This window comes from Xiphias gladius, chromosome 1, assembly GCF_016859285.1.
Source record: "Xiphias gladius isolate SHS-SW01 ecotype Sanya breed wild chromosome 1, ASM1685928v1, whole genome shotgun sequence".
Taxonomy (NCBI): domain Eukaryota; kingdom Metazoa; phylum Chordata; class Actinopteri; order Istiophoriformes; family Xiphiidae; genus Xiphias; species Xiphias gladius.
In genome coordinates, this window is record NC_053400.1 from 12,745,837 (window position 1) to 12,760,327 (window position 14,491).

General features: G+C 40.6%; 1 protein-coding gene across 1 annotated transcript in view; it reads left to right on the top strand.

Annotated features, from left to right (window-relative positions):
* The first annotated feature begins 2,155 nt into the window (after nt 1-2,155).
* Nucleotides 2,156-14,491, top strand: part of znf710b (zinc finger protein 710b) — a 28,498-nt gene continuing 16,162 nt past the window's right edge. The window contains exon 1 of the mRNA XM_040137644.1: nt 2,156-2,361. The gene's annotated coding sequence lies outside the window, so the exon portion shown is untranslated. The remainder of the gene's footprint in view (nt 2,362-14,491) is intronic.

Here is a 14,491-nt window from a genome sequence, read left to right on the forward strand (position 1 = left end):
GGTACACCTGAATGTAATGAATCCCTTTAATTATTCCTGCGTTTTCCTGCTGAGGCACGACTTAATGTCTAATATTTAAAAAAAAAAAAAAAAAAGACCTGTCCTTTTATACAGTTAAACGTGTATCAAAAATACAATACATATTTGCAGTAGTGGAAAGTAACTGACTACATTTTCCTGGTGATAGAACTTAAGTAAATTGTTGAGGTACTTTGCTTGAGTATTTAAATTTCTCAATGTTCTCTATGTTCTCTACTTGTATTCCAATATATTCCTGTACTTTTTGTTGCAGCACATTTATTTGACAGTTACTACTTACTTTTCAGGTTAAAATATTTCATTAAAAAATCCATAAGCTTATAAAATAAAACACTTTATACATTTTTTGGCTTGTGATCCTTGCAGTAAAGTCGGGTCTAGTTGTGGCCGTTTGTCATATTTCAGGTGTCTATGTGTTGTCGGCAGCTCCTCCAAAGAGATATTGGTGCTTTAAACTCCTCAGATGGTTTCATCTAAATAACTGTTCAACACCCAAAGATGTAAAATGATCCAATATTTCACAAAAATGGTCACATAAGATACTGAAAACCCATTATGTCTGCAAATACTGTATTAAGCATTTAACCCAGAGCAGGAAAAAACACCTTAGTCTACACATACGTGGAGCTCTCTCTATACATGAATTACTACTACACAAACAGTTGAACAAAAACATTAGATCTCTGTGACAAATCTTTAGCCTGATGAATCACATTACTAAATCTGTCAGTGAATGTTGGGGAGGTGGTTATCAGCAGTTGAATGAAAAGATTTTATCTGGTGTTTTTCTGTTGCCTTGTACCAACACCAAAGATTTCATTCTTGTGTCATTAATAGTTTTTACAATAGCACTCATTTAATACCAATCTACACAGGCTTATTAATACAACCACAGTCTGCTGTTGAATCATAGGATCTACTTCGAGGACAAACAATCGCATGTATTAATAGATCCAAGCCTGCTGGTTTGCTGGACACCTTTTACCTCTCTGATGAATCATATGAGACATTAATCACTTGGACACTGAAAAACATGATGCTCAGTCACACAAGTTGAGTGGAGTGCTTGTGCCCCCTAGTGTCAGAGTTGTAAATGTCTCTTAGGACATTAATAATTGCAGCACAATTTCCAGAACTTTTACTCATAATTCATAGATTCTGAATCTGTACTAAAACATTAGAATCAGCTGACCCGAGAGCGTAGGAGACAACTTTTAATGGAATAAATCAAATTATTTTGATTTGATTAGGGGAGCGTGAGGCATTTGGGTTTATCAAGAGGCTTTTTTTCCCTCTGAAACTGTCCCTTTTTATCAACCTTATGCACTTCCTCCATCTATTCAGATTATAATGTACCAATGAAATAATACAAGTTATTGCTTATCCCAATGTTTTTATTTTGTGTCTGCTCACCTTAATTGTGACACATCTTGGTACAAGCATGACTCTCCGACATCACAACTAATTTTAAAAGCCAATCCTGGTCTAATATGAAACTTACACGAGTGGAGATGTGGAAACTTGAACCATTCGGTTCACATACACTGAGAATGAAGCTTTCAGTTGCGTATCTACAGATTGTGGAGTTTTCAGTGAGGCAGAGGAATTTGTGAGCAGTTTGGTAAACCTGATCAACTTATCTTTTTATCTATTTGTTTTGTTTTTTTGTCGAATAATGTCAGACAAATCCTTATTATTCAAGGCAAAGTATTTTTGCATGTCTTACAACATGTCTGGAGGGGACGTTCAAGGTAGCGTGGCCGTCGTGCTAAATCCCAGTCCTGCTGCCAGGGTGCAGACGTGGCGCCACCTGGTGGTTTTTTTGGTTTAATGTCATACAAATGAGGTGGTTTCTATTTCGAATAGGTTTTTGTTGCCTAAAATTAAAATAAAAAAATGAGACAAATACAAAATGATGGAATCATCCACAGTAAGTTTTTTTTTTTTTTTTTAAAAACAACAAGCCAACAACTTAAGGCTGGATATAATAGCCGATATCAAAGGTTTTGAGGCCGGTTTTAAAAACAACAACAAACAAACAAACAAAAAAAACCCAAAACAAAAACCAACCCATCAGTATTGAGTGATCGAGGCTACATAAAGCTGATGTTTGATGGCCGCTGGTGAAGTGCACTAAGTCAGCCACATTCCGCCTTTACTTGTGGCGTTGAGGAGGAGCTCAGTTGTTTATTCATTCACGTCAGCCCCTCGTCCCTTCCCTCCTTCCTGCTACACACAACGGACACCCGCCGTTGTAACTGTTTTTCCCATATTAAAATTAACCACAGTCACGTCGCCACCATAAACCGATTTTGGAATCAGGTGAGTTCTGGTTTTTGTGTTTCTCTTCCTTTGGCGACGAAAGCGGGGATATATCTGCGGCCGGAGCGTTGACTTGTCCGGCCCGGCGAGGCGGAGGAGGAGGAGTGTTTCAACCGTAACTTATTAGATTCCTCCTGACCAGGCTACAAAACGTATGCGCCGTATGTATGGCGATTTCACCGCCTCTGCGTTCCGGACGGGCGTCTTTCGGTGCGGGTTTTCACGCAGTAATGGTCGATGTAGGTCAGCAACTGTAGTCAAAATGTCGTCTTTTCTTTTTTTTTTTTTTTTACTTCCACATTCTCTCATGCCACAAACAGATGGCGTCGAGAGGGGGGATGGAGAGGACGGGGAAAGAGACGCATGAAGGAGTAGGGGCTACGCCAGGCCACATTAGCCCGGGCCTGCCCATCACTAATCTATACCCCGCACTAACACACAGCCCACCCCTTCATGCCAAGACACCGGAGGCCAAGATGTCTTTCCTAGGCCCGTCTTGAACAAAGTTTTCGCCGTTAAGTTGTCTGGTCTTTCTTTTTAAAGATACAGCGCAAGTTTCTTTTCTTTTTTTAGGGGGGGGGGGCTTTTATTTTGAGCTGATAAAAGTGTTCACACTCTCGGTCTAAACGTAACGCTCGTCCCCGTCAGCTCTGGCGTATGCGACGTACAGCCGGGGCCAGGTTTTGATCACCGGGGGAGGGAGGGGGGGGGTATGTTGACACCGCGCTGCACCGGGAGGATGCACTGCAGCAGATAACCTGTAGCCCGGGCTGCCTGCTGCCCTGGGGGCGCACAGGGCCCCGTCAGAGATCATTGACAGGCCACAGGTACCCTTCAGTGCACTAGTGAGGGCAGTGCATCTCAACACCTGCTGTCAAGGGGGGTGTGAAGGTCCTCTTTGGCTGGCTGGGTTCGCATTTTGTACACCCTCATTTTTGGACTGCTTTAGTGCCATTTTATGTAAATGAGAGCCAAAGCCAGAAGGAGTGATAACACCGCTGACCCCATGCATACCTGCCACGCGGCGTCTAATCAAATAATGAGGATGGTGCACTGCGTGCAGCAAGGCAGCAGCATACTGTGTATACCAGTTGGCAGCCTGCGGCCTATAGATTCGCTCTGATGCAGTTCAGTGTCAGTGCACCTCAGTGGCTGGCAGTAATTAAAAAGACATCCTCCCCTTGTGGTGTGTTGGTCATCTGATTGATGGTCATTTAGATGGAAATATTCAAATGACTCAGCATCCTTCATCAATTCATGCTGCAGCCCTTGCCGTTTCTATATTTTGAAAGTGACCCATTTCTGATGTCAGTTTGGACAGACGAGGGTCCTGGAATGACACTTCCAACTGACTTAATCTTCTCAGTGCCCAAGGGAGTGTAGGGCGTCAACCATTGCTGTCCAACTCACCCTTTTCTAGTGTTACTGGAGCCTTTTGTCAGAGGATCCTATTTCATTGCAGCTCTTAAATTGAGCATCTCCAGTCATTTTTGGTCTTCCTTTCTTGGCTTACGGGTGTTTGTAAAGTGATGTTTGCCTGGTATTTTCCACCTCTCTCTTCCAAACCGTGTATCTCTTGTCTCCTACTGTGCTATTTTTCCTGAATTGTCAAACAGCTTTCGTGGATGGTCAGTCATGGCCACGTCGTTGATTGGAGTGCTCTGCCTCCCTGAATGCGCTTTTGAGGCTCTTTGACTTCCACTGTTTGACGATAACTTCTCCAGTCTGTTTTTGCTTGAAGGCATCTCTGCAAATTTTAATTTGCTTTGCAAACTTGCAGTCTCTCAGCTGGCTGTTATATTTGTTGTCTTCTGCGTTAACCTTGTTAATGGACTGTCTTACTGAATTTGCTCTGCATTGTGGTTTTCATGTATCATGCTTACTGATACCGGCATTGTGTATTGGTATTTGTACCAGACTACTTTGTTTGGAGTGTTGAAAGATTGCGTGATGATGATGATAGAATAGAATTTGACATTATGTATGATGATCGCCTGGCTTAATTTAATATAGTGTAGTGAAAATTTGTCAAGATCAACAAAAACCACTGGCAAGCATAAGAATTCAGGCTCATATTTTGTCTGCAAAATGTATGTCTCCAAGTTTAACTGTGCGTTTTTTTATTTCTTGGGTTATAGAGTGATGAATGAATTTCCCCAAGTTTGGATCGATAATGTGTTATTACACTGCTGCTGGTGCTATTAAACAATCTGTATGCTACTCGGGATCATAAGCCATTCGTCCATGGATCATCAGTGGCAGGGTGACTGTGTTGAATGAGGTCCAGCAGGGTCAAACAGAAAATTATCTAAAAAAAACTGAACCAGTCGTTTTTGGAGACACTGAAAATGAGACGCATCTCTTGTAAATGAAGATAAATGAAAATTGGGCTTTCTTTTTTTCCCCCCTCCATCCTCTCTTTATCTGGATGTGGGAATATAGCTGTGGTAAAAGGTTTAGAATAGCTGATGATGGTGTCAGCACATTGCAGCGCTCGGCTGTGCTGCAGGCAGGGTTAAAAAAAAAAAAAAAAAAAAAAAGAGGCTGATGTTTCTCGAAGCACAAAGGCCTAATGTGTAGTGTAGGGCCTGCTGGTTACAGCCATACTGAGCGTCCTCTAGAGTGTAATGCCAGTTTGTTTGTATGTGTTCTGTGAGTGTAATGTGTAGGCCCATTTAAATGCCACAATACTCAGACCTTCTGGAAAAAAGTCCTGCAATGTGGAATTGTTAAAAATGAGACCAAATTTAGCTTATTTGTCCCACTGAAGCACGCTGACAGTTAACTCTATATGGCTTCATTAATGATAAAGGCAACTTGCTATTTTTTCATTGCATAACAGTGACTCAACTGTATGAATATTATCTGACTGTTAAGAAGCGTGTGAGTAAACGTGATTGTGATCCAAAACAAAAACAACAAAAAAAACAGGTGGATGGGAACCCACTTTGTCTCACTTATTGATGATTTAATGAGACTGATTGCAAATCTTTCTTCAATCCCTTATATTTTACCTAATATATGTAGCAAATGTCAGTGATAATTTTTAGCAATTTGCTAGCTGTGTGGCTCTAGGGATTTCAGTGTTGGTCTGTCAGTCCACCACTTCTGTCCAGACTGAAATATCTCAACAACTATTGGATGGATTGTCATGAGATTGGATTGGATTGTCCAGAGGATGAAGTTTTGTGACTTTGCTGATTTCCCCGACTCCTTTAGTACCACCAGCAGGTCTGTCAAATACCTAAACATCTACTGGATGGATTGGCACAGAATTTTCTTACGGGTATTCATGGTTCCCAGGGGATAAATCCTCTTGACTTTGATGATCCCCTGAGTTTTCTTCTAGTGCCACCATGAGGTTTGCATTTCTTGTTCTAAGTGTAATTTTTACAATAGCTAATGGATGGATTGCCATTAATTTTAGTACATACATTCATGTTCAGGTTAAATTTTTAATTCGTTCAAAACTTCGGTCTACACCCATCATCGCCAAAATAATAAATAATGAAATTCCCATCAGCACCAACTACTTTGTTAAAATTAAATTGTGTTCAATTTTCTGTGACAATCCAGACAACTGGAAAAATAGCTGCATCGCATCTGTGTAGTGCTGATACATAAGTTAAGACCAAATACCACTATAAGTTGGCCATTTTAATGCAGAATATTTTTTATGAATGTTAAGTCTGTGTCACTGAGTGTATGCAGAAGGAGCTTTTAACAGACAACTCCAGCATATAATGCTAATTAGGTGCGAGTCATGGCTGTCACTTCGGTCTTGTCGCTGGTCTGGCTAAATGCTGTCCTTGCCAGCTTTTGCAGTGTTAAGTTGTTACTAGTTGTCTGGTGAGTCAGTTTGGGCCTGTCAGTCCTCCCAAATCCTGCCAAATTCTCTGTTCGAAAAAGATTAGCAGTCTTGAACTTCCTTTACTGCAGTTAACAGAATGTGGTATTGTACAATCTGCTAATTATTTTATGGCTGAAATTATTTTTGAATGTTCAATTCTCATGTACAAAGATGACTGATTATCCTTTCCTCCTTTTTTCCTCTTAAATTCTGATTGCATCTAGGTCCTTAGCCCCTGTATTCAATCAATATTTGATCATGATCATCTGGGCTGACATGGTATAGTGCAGAGAATACAGTATGCAACCATATTCAGTGTTAGCCTTTAGCCTTCTGGTCCAGGCAAGCCTCTGTTCACTTAGCTAACTACCACTTTCCAGCATAACGCAGAGCAGTGGCCTAGTTCATGCCCTCTTGAATGTAATATTAGCTGTGTGTGTGTTTGTGTGCATGCATTGTGTGTATGTGCAGGCTTATCTGGTTTTTCTCTTTCTCTCCCAGTCTCTGTTTCCCATTCTCTCGTTCCCTCTCTGTCCTTTCACACTGTCTCTGGGTCCCTGTCACTGATGAGGCTTTTGTTGTGACACTGTGCAGTGCTCGGGCCGGCGATGCTAAGCTAGTTATCTGAGTAGTTTCACAGTTAGTAATGTATGTTTAGCTTTGCTACACCTCTGTGGATGGATAATGTTACGCTCGAGGGAGTCAGAGACAGTACAGCCATTTTACAGTGTCGGATTAATCGGCACCTGGTGTTGTTCAGCCATTACTGCTGATATCGAGTTTACGCTGAGGCCATGAATGGGTGAAAAGTAGTTGTACAAGAAAATTGGATCAAAAAGTTGCTGGTTAAATCTCTTTTGCTTATTTCAGTGAATATGAGGCCTTCTAGATTCAGTTTTGTGGAAAGGAAAGGATATTCAGTTTTTCTGATCATTTATTATTCATTTTTGTTGAAAAATAACAACAAATCCCCACCACAAGCCACCAAAACAAAACATACACTCCAGTACTATCATCACTACTTGCCTAAATGGATACAGTCCTCAGACGGTGCTGTCAGACTGGCTCATTCACACTGTATGTGTGCAAGATGCTGAGAATTAGCTCTGATAGAGGAGCTCAGAGTGCAAGTATGCAATGTAAATCAGTTCACATCAAACAGAGACATTAAATGCTGCAAGGTCCAGAATTGCCTAGAATCCTGGGTGATAGTAAATAAGTCAGATCTGGCTATTTTATTATTAAAGGTTACATTTTTATAGAAATAGGCTAAAATTTCCAACTGAGGTTCCGACTGAGGTGATTTGTAGAAGGTTAGTACATTTTAGGGCTGCAACTAACAATTAGTTTCGTAATCTGCCTATGATTTTCATGATTAATCAGTTAATCATTTGGTCTGTATAACATGAGAAATATTTCCCAAGGTGATGCCATGAAATGTCTTGATTTATCTAACAGTCTAAAACCTATTCAGTTTAGTATAATTTAAAGAAAAAGGAAATCAGCAAATCATCACATTTGAGAAACGTAAACGGGAATTTTTGTTTTGCCTTTTTTTCTAACTTGAAGAAATACTTATCAAATTGTTTTTGATTAATTTTATGTTGACCCACTACTCGATTAATTGACTAATCATCAAGGCTGTGGTACATTTAAATTGCTCCACAAGGCAAATGGGCTTTTTAATCGGTTTAACACTGTGCAATAAGAATATTTTTCTGTGTATCTGGCAATATGAGATTGTGAATTTTAATGGACAGTTCAAATTAGCAAACCATCTTCTCAGACTCGGGAAATGCACTGTAATGCACCAAATACTTTGCATGCAGTGGTTTTAAAGGTGATATGCCTAATGATACATTTTCTATTCCATATGCTGAGTAGGGATCTTGATCACGGTGACACGTGCATTAAATTAAATCTGTAAGAGAGAACTTGGTTGGGGAGAGAACAACAGAGCAATGGGGATGGGGATGATACTGGAAGAGAAAAGATAAGAAGGAAGTGATTAGAAGGGGGGAAAGGGAGAGAGAAAAAAGGGGAGGTGATGTATCCATGGAAACATGAGGAAAGAGTGATGGGAGAGAGGAGGAGAAAGGAGTGATGTAGTTTTGAAACTGTTAGTTGCAAAGCGTTAGAACAAAATGGAAGGCCCATAGCAGCATTTAACAGAGCAGCAGAGCAGAGGTGTATTGGGACTTTAAATTTTTTCTTATAATTCCACTCAACGTGATTCTGTCTAGTTGCTTTATGCCTTGATATTTTAGTATGCCATTTCAAGTAAATTTGTAACGTAAGAGTGAAACATGGTAGGAATAAAATTACATCTGGGGCTGATGTTTTAATGCTTTCAGGTTGGTTTGGATTGATGACTCTCAAACATTAAGCAAAACCAGACTTATCTGCCTGTTCTTTCATATCTGTATGAAAAAACTGAGAAATTGAACAGGAGGACAGTGTCATGAAACAGTTTTTCTCTCACATTTAAAGAGAGAAGGATAGGATCTTACCAGGAACATGTTTGGGAATTTGGGACTTTATTCTCAAAGAACAGCTTGTCAAAAAGATATTATACTGTAGACTTGCCTTAAGCACTGCAAATAGGAAACCTTAAACCTGCTATTTACACATGCTGTAAGCTGTGATGGCATATACCAGAGATGCTAATTTAATGTTGGTTTCAGAGCAGAACTTAAGTTTTTATGCCTCCACGCCTTTGACAGCCGTGGCCAGAGGCATTTTTTTTTTCTGTCCGTCCGACCCATTCGTGCAAACGTGATGTCTCAGGAATTCCTTGAGGGAATTTCTCAAATTTGGCACGAGTGTTCACTTGGACTCAAGTATGAACTGATAAGATTTTGGCTTTCAAAGGCCAAAGGTCAAGGTCACTGTGACCTCACAAAACACATTTTTGACCATAACTCAAGAATTCATATGCTATTTATGATAAAATACAATTAATACCTTTTATTGAATTCCTTCAAAGTCTTGACTACATATACTGTTTTTATAATAGTCTGAACAGACATGGATGTAATCTGCAACTCCACTGGCTGCCGGAGACATACAACCACAAGGTGTTAATTCTACTTTCATTTTCATTTAATTTCATTTTTTTTCCTCTTTTTTAAAATTTTTTTTTTATTTAGTCCTTGGCCAGTGGTGCTCGACCTCGGTGCTCACCACTTCGATTCTACCATTTAAAGTTGACGCAAATTGGCAATTCATGTGCCTGAGCTGGTGTTGATGTTGGCTGCATAGGTGTTTAAGGAGAGGGCTTCCTCCCTTCACAGTGCTGATTGGTGTGAGATCCAGAACATACTGTTATTTTCAAAAAAGGTTGTCAACAATACTTAACAACTTGGCTTTTTGTCGGAGGTATTCTGGAAGCTACTGATGACCTTAATTATCACTGTGTTGCAAATGTCCCAATCTGTAAGACTCTGGCACAGCTTTATAGTCACCAACTTAAGTCCCACCCACAGTGGCTCTGATTAGCTCGGCTGTTTTTCTGAGGAAACAGCCATAAATGGAGCAACACTAGACCTTTTTTAAAATGCTAAAAAAATCTGAGACATTGGCTGTGATTCAGATTAGCCTGTGGAGCCTGAGTGATGTGCATTTTACATAATTGTCTCTGCCCTGTTAATGTTCACAGGGCACGAAAACATGTACAAGGAATGTAAGAGGTTACATTCAGCCTAACTTCAGGCTTTTTAAAAAGTCACAAAAAGTCATTGCTGCTACGAACAGTCAAGATACATTATTACTGACAGAGGGTTTGTGGTTAGATTAATAGATAAATAAGGTATAAAGATAGAAAGAAGGATGAGAGATGAAAGGAAAAACCTTCTTAAAGTGCTGGACCAACCTGAGGCTCCAGACCAGCTTCAGCTCCTTGTCTGGCGCTCTTATTGGAGGGATGAACATTATTCTTCCAAAAGATATGTCTTCATTTATTGTTTTGATGACGGTAGTGGGGAGCGCTTTCAAACACCTAAAATCTTCCTTAGGTGTTCAGGAAGGTTGAGATATGGTGACTATGACGGCCATAGCATAACAATCACATTGTTGTCACTGTCACCAAACCATTCAGTGACCCTTTGTGCCCTGTATGGAAGCAATTACGTTTGTTACCGTCCAACATTTATTCAGGTTTTTCCTTCAATTTTCTGTAATGTGGTGAAAGAAAGTGTAAATTTTCTTAGTATTTCTTCCCGTAGTATAATCAAATATTGACAAGTATTTACCTTTACTATCAATAGTGCATGAATATACTTTAGCTACACCTTAAACCTCCTCTACTATACAGTAATACCATAACTATAAACAATGCCATACCTATTTAAGCAGAGTTTGCTTTAGTGTCACACACACAAACAAGTTATGTTTGTGTGTGTGTATGTGAAAAGTGAACTGGATGTGACCTTTCACATGTTTAACCTCATGGAGAAGAGGACAAGTTCAAACTATTAATTTAATAAGACACAACATGAGATTACAATATGAAGTGCATAGTGGCTAATTAACTATTGTCAGTAGATGCTTATGCAGAGCTCACACAAAAAAGAAAATCAAAATCAGAAAATTTAACAGCAGGCTTTAAATATGATAAACTATGCAAAAAGTTTAACTGTAGATCATTATTCCACTGTTTGTGTTAAATGGAATCTGTGTACGTTTAGTCTGAAAGATACTGAGTTCAAATATAGCGAGGGTCTGTGCAAAGTTAAAAAAAAGCTGTAAAAAGCTGAGTGAATCTGCGCAAGCTGCTGTTCAAAACTTTGTCCTGTTTATGGTCACGCTCTGCCCGTGTATCATCTCTGAAGGCAGAGTGCTTGTCCACAGCTCCCAACACATGGGCCACTGAGTAGGAATAAGGAGAGGAGAATTTGCAGAGCAACATGGAGCACTGCCAGTTTTCACACTTAATGCACGCCTGAACTGCCACAGTTGAAATTGCATGTCAAAGTTGGTCACCTTCAGGAAGCGGCACCAACTCTACCATCAAATAAGACTACATTTAATGGTAGAGAAATTGAGGATGTAGTTGAAAACTGATGTGGAATCGCTGTGAACAACTACTTTCAATGAAAAGTAGCTAAATCCTGCTGGAAAAGTCGCTGGCTACGTAATACGCTAATTAGCATAATCATGACGCCATCATGTCTTATTTGCATTCGGCCTAGTGTCAGCCAGTTTCAGCCCTTTATCTGTTTGCTTCTCTTACTCTCTGTGCTCACATATACAGCAATTTAATACAGCTGAATTCCCAATAAAGCTGTTCTCAGTTAAATGTTTTTTGTGTTTCTGTTGTCAGACAATAGAGCAAGTGTGAAATAGTGACTAAAACGCGGCCCATAAAGACTACATGTTAACCAGCAGTCACTTCCAAGCCATTTCCAAGCTGCTGCTCTGCACTGCTAAAAAAAACCTGATTTTATAACCACGATGTCGTCTTGACAAATCACCATACACATAAGTTCAAGACAACGGCTGTGCTGTGATTTCAGCTGTATTAACTTGTAAAATGATCACGCAGAGAGAAAGTTAGAAGCTCATTTGCGTCTGTATCAGCTGCCACGCAGTCAACTGAATAAGAGGCATAGAGAAGTGTGTCTGTTGAGGGAAAGACCGACCTCGCATTCGTGGGGCAATACCGGAGACTCGTCTATAGAAAGTAGCTAAGGTTTGTCCAAAAAGTTGCTAGACGTGTCGCTAGTTGCTTTTTTTTTTTGAAAAACATTTGCTAAAGGAGTGTGAAAATTCTCAAAATCTAGCCACAAAGGTGCTAAGTTGGCAACACTACCTGATGAAACAATAGGAACTGTTTGGTGTAAGCTCATCACGGATGTGGCTCTATTACTCACTCACTCACGGACATTCGGGGATGTGGCCAGTCCAGCCAAAAACACAACTTTCTGGTATCCAGCATCGCTTATTTTTTAGAATCGCAGCCTAAACATTGATCATTACACCAGCTTGGCTGAGATGCGGATTTAGAACTCAGCACGGTGAACTGTCTATTTAGTCTGATGAGTAATTGCTGACTAGTTATTTCTTCAAACAGGCGTTCAGCCATAGTATTTCCTCTCAGTGAAACTTTGCAAATGAGGACATGAGGTTTTGTCCGTCTGCATGTGTTGGCACTAGTTCTTTGAGGTCAGCTTGGTGTGTCAGGACCCTTTCACCTTTCAGAGTGGTCACTTTTTGTGGTGGGTTAAGTTCTGTTTCTGCTGGGGTGACTTGCTAACTGGAAAAATGACAGCAGAGAAAAGTTTCTCAATACATTAGATCCGCACTATCAGGGTTTTCAGCTACAAAATATAGCAGTGCTGACATTTGCTTTACAATACAGCCAAAAAGGACCATTCCTTCCTTGTGCTCTAGCATCCAAACGAATGATTCAAACTCTTCTATTCCAAAAATATTTCTGGCCCTGGGAAGTCAGCTCTTCTTGTGTGCTCTCCTGCTCTTCCAGTGTCCTATGACGGCATAAAATGACAATGTCTCATATTTTCCAACTCTTATGTTACCTGTCTGCCTTCCAAGAGTATCAGTATCAGTATCAGTATCAACAAAGGAACTGCATGTGGTGTGGATCAATCATTTCTCACCAATGCATAATCTGCTTAAAAGGTCAGTATCTAATGATACAGAGGCTGTGTATGGAATCCGTGTATCATTATACTGTACCTGTGTCCAGTGGACAATCTATTTAGTGTTTGCTGCAATTTGCGTCAAAAATTGCACTCATTGCACTCCCTTAGCCATAACTCTATCAATTCTGAACACACAGAAATGACACACATATTTTAGTGTGACTTACTTTCCGAGGATATCATTACCTTTGATATCCATCGCAAAAGAATGTACATAAGAAATCTTTAGAAATCATAACAAAAAGATTGTCCTTATAACTCCAGAACTTGCTTGAGAATTTGAACTTTTTGCATCCCTGGGTACAATGCAAACAGCAACTGTTAATGGCTAATTCGGCGCACGTTTAACGTTGCCAGTTTGACGAAATGTAAACAATACAGGCTAAAAAAACAGGACTTGTAGTACACATTGTAGCTCACTGAATCCAAAGGAACAAGGAAGAGATGAGGGGGTTGGTGGAGAGGTGCAGTTATCTCAGCCCCTGTAATACACTGATATCAATCCATCTGTGATAAGATAAAATCGGCTGATATATCAGTTGTACTGTTGAGGGCCTTGGCAGTTGTGAAGAATAAAAGACTAAGGCCTTTTAGCAAGGCTGTGAACACATCAAAATATACCTAAATGGAGCTGCTTTCACCCTACAATGATTAACATGGGTGATTACAACTGATGCTGGTAAATTATAGTGTTACTGGTCGTGTGTGTGTGTGTGTGTGTGCGTGTGTGTGTGTGCGTGTGTGTGTGTGTGTGTGTGTGTGTGTGTGTGTGTGTGTGTGTGTGTCGGGGGCTGTTAGAGAGGGAAGACTCTTAAAAACCAACAATACAATTCTTCTTTTTCTTCTCCTTTTGCTGCAGCCATGTTTGTGAAACCACAAAATAGAGTGAGATAGGTTTTGTGCTCTTTCTCCCTCACTCGCTCCCTATTTTTTTTCTACCTCTTTCTGTTTTTCTCGCTATAGCTCTCTTCCCCTCCCCCTCTCTCTGTTCCTCTTTCCTCCTCTCTCCCTCTTTCATTCTCCCTCCCTCCCTCCCTCCCTCCTTGTCTCTCACTCTCTGGCCCTTACTCCCTCCCTCTCTCTCTCTCCCTTTTTTTTCCTCTCTTGCTCTCGGTTTCCATCATGCTTTACCCCTCCCTCTCCTCTCTCTCTTTGCCTCCCTCTCTCTCTTTCTTTCTCTCTTCCTCTCTCACGTTGCACACTGCCCCTCCCTCCCTCTCTCTTTCTCACTCACGTTGCTCCATGCCCCATCTCTCTCTCTCTCTCTCCTTTCTTCTTTTTTCTGTCTTGCTCTCAGTCTCTCTCTTTCTCTTGCTTCTCTTGCTCTCCCTCTACATCCTCCCCTCCCCCACTGCTGCCTCTCATTTTCTCTCTCCTCTCTCCATTTCACTCGCTCACTTACTCACTCACTCACTCACTCCCTCACTCACTCACTCCCCCTCCCGTCCCTGTTCTCTTTATCTCCTCCCCTCCCTCCCCCTTCAATCCCTCTTTCATTCCATGCAATCATCTGTTCTCTCTCTCTGCTTCCTCTATTACGCCCCATTTTGTCCTTTGCCATTTCCCTCTCTCTCCCTCTCTCTTTTTTTCCTCAGTGTTCTCTCTATCCTGTTGTTTA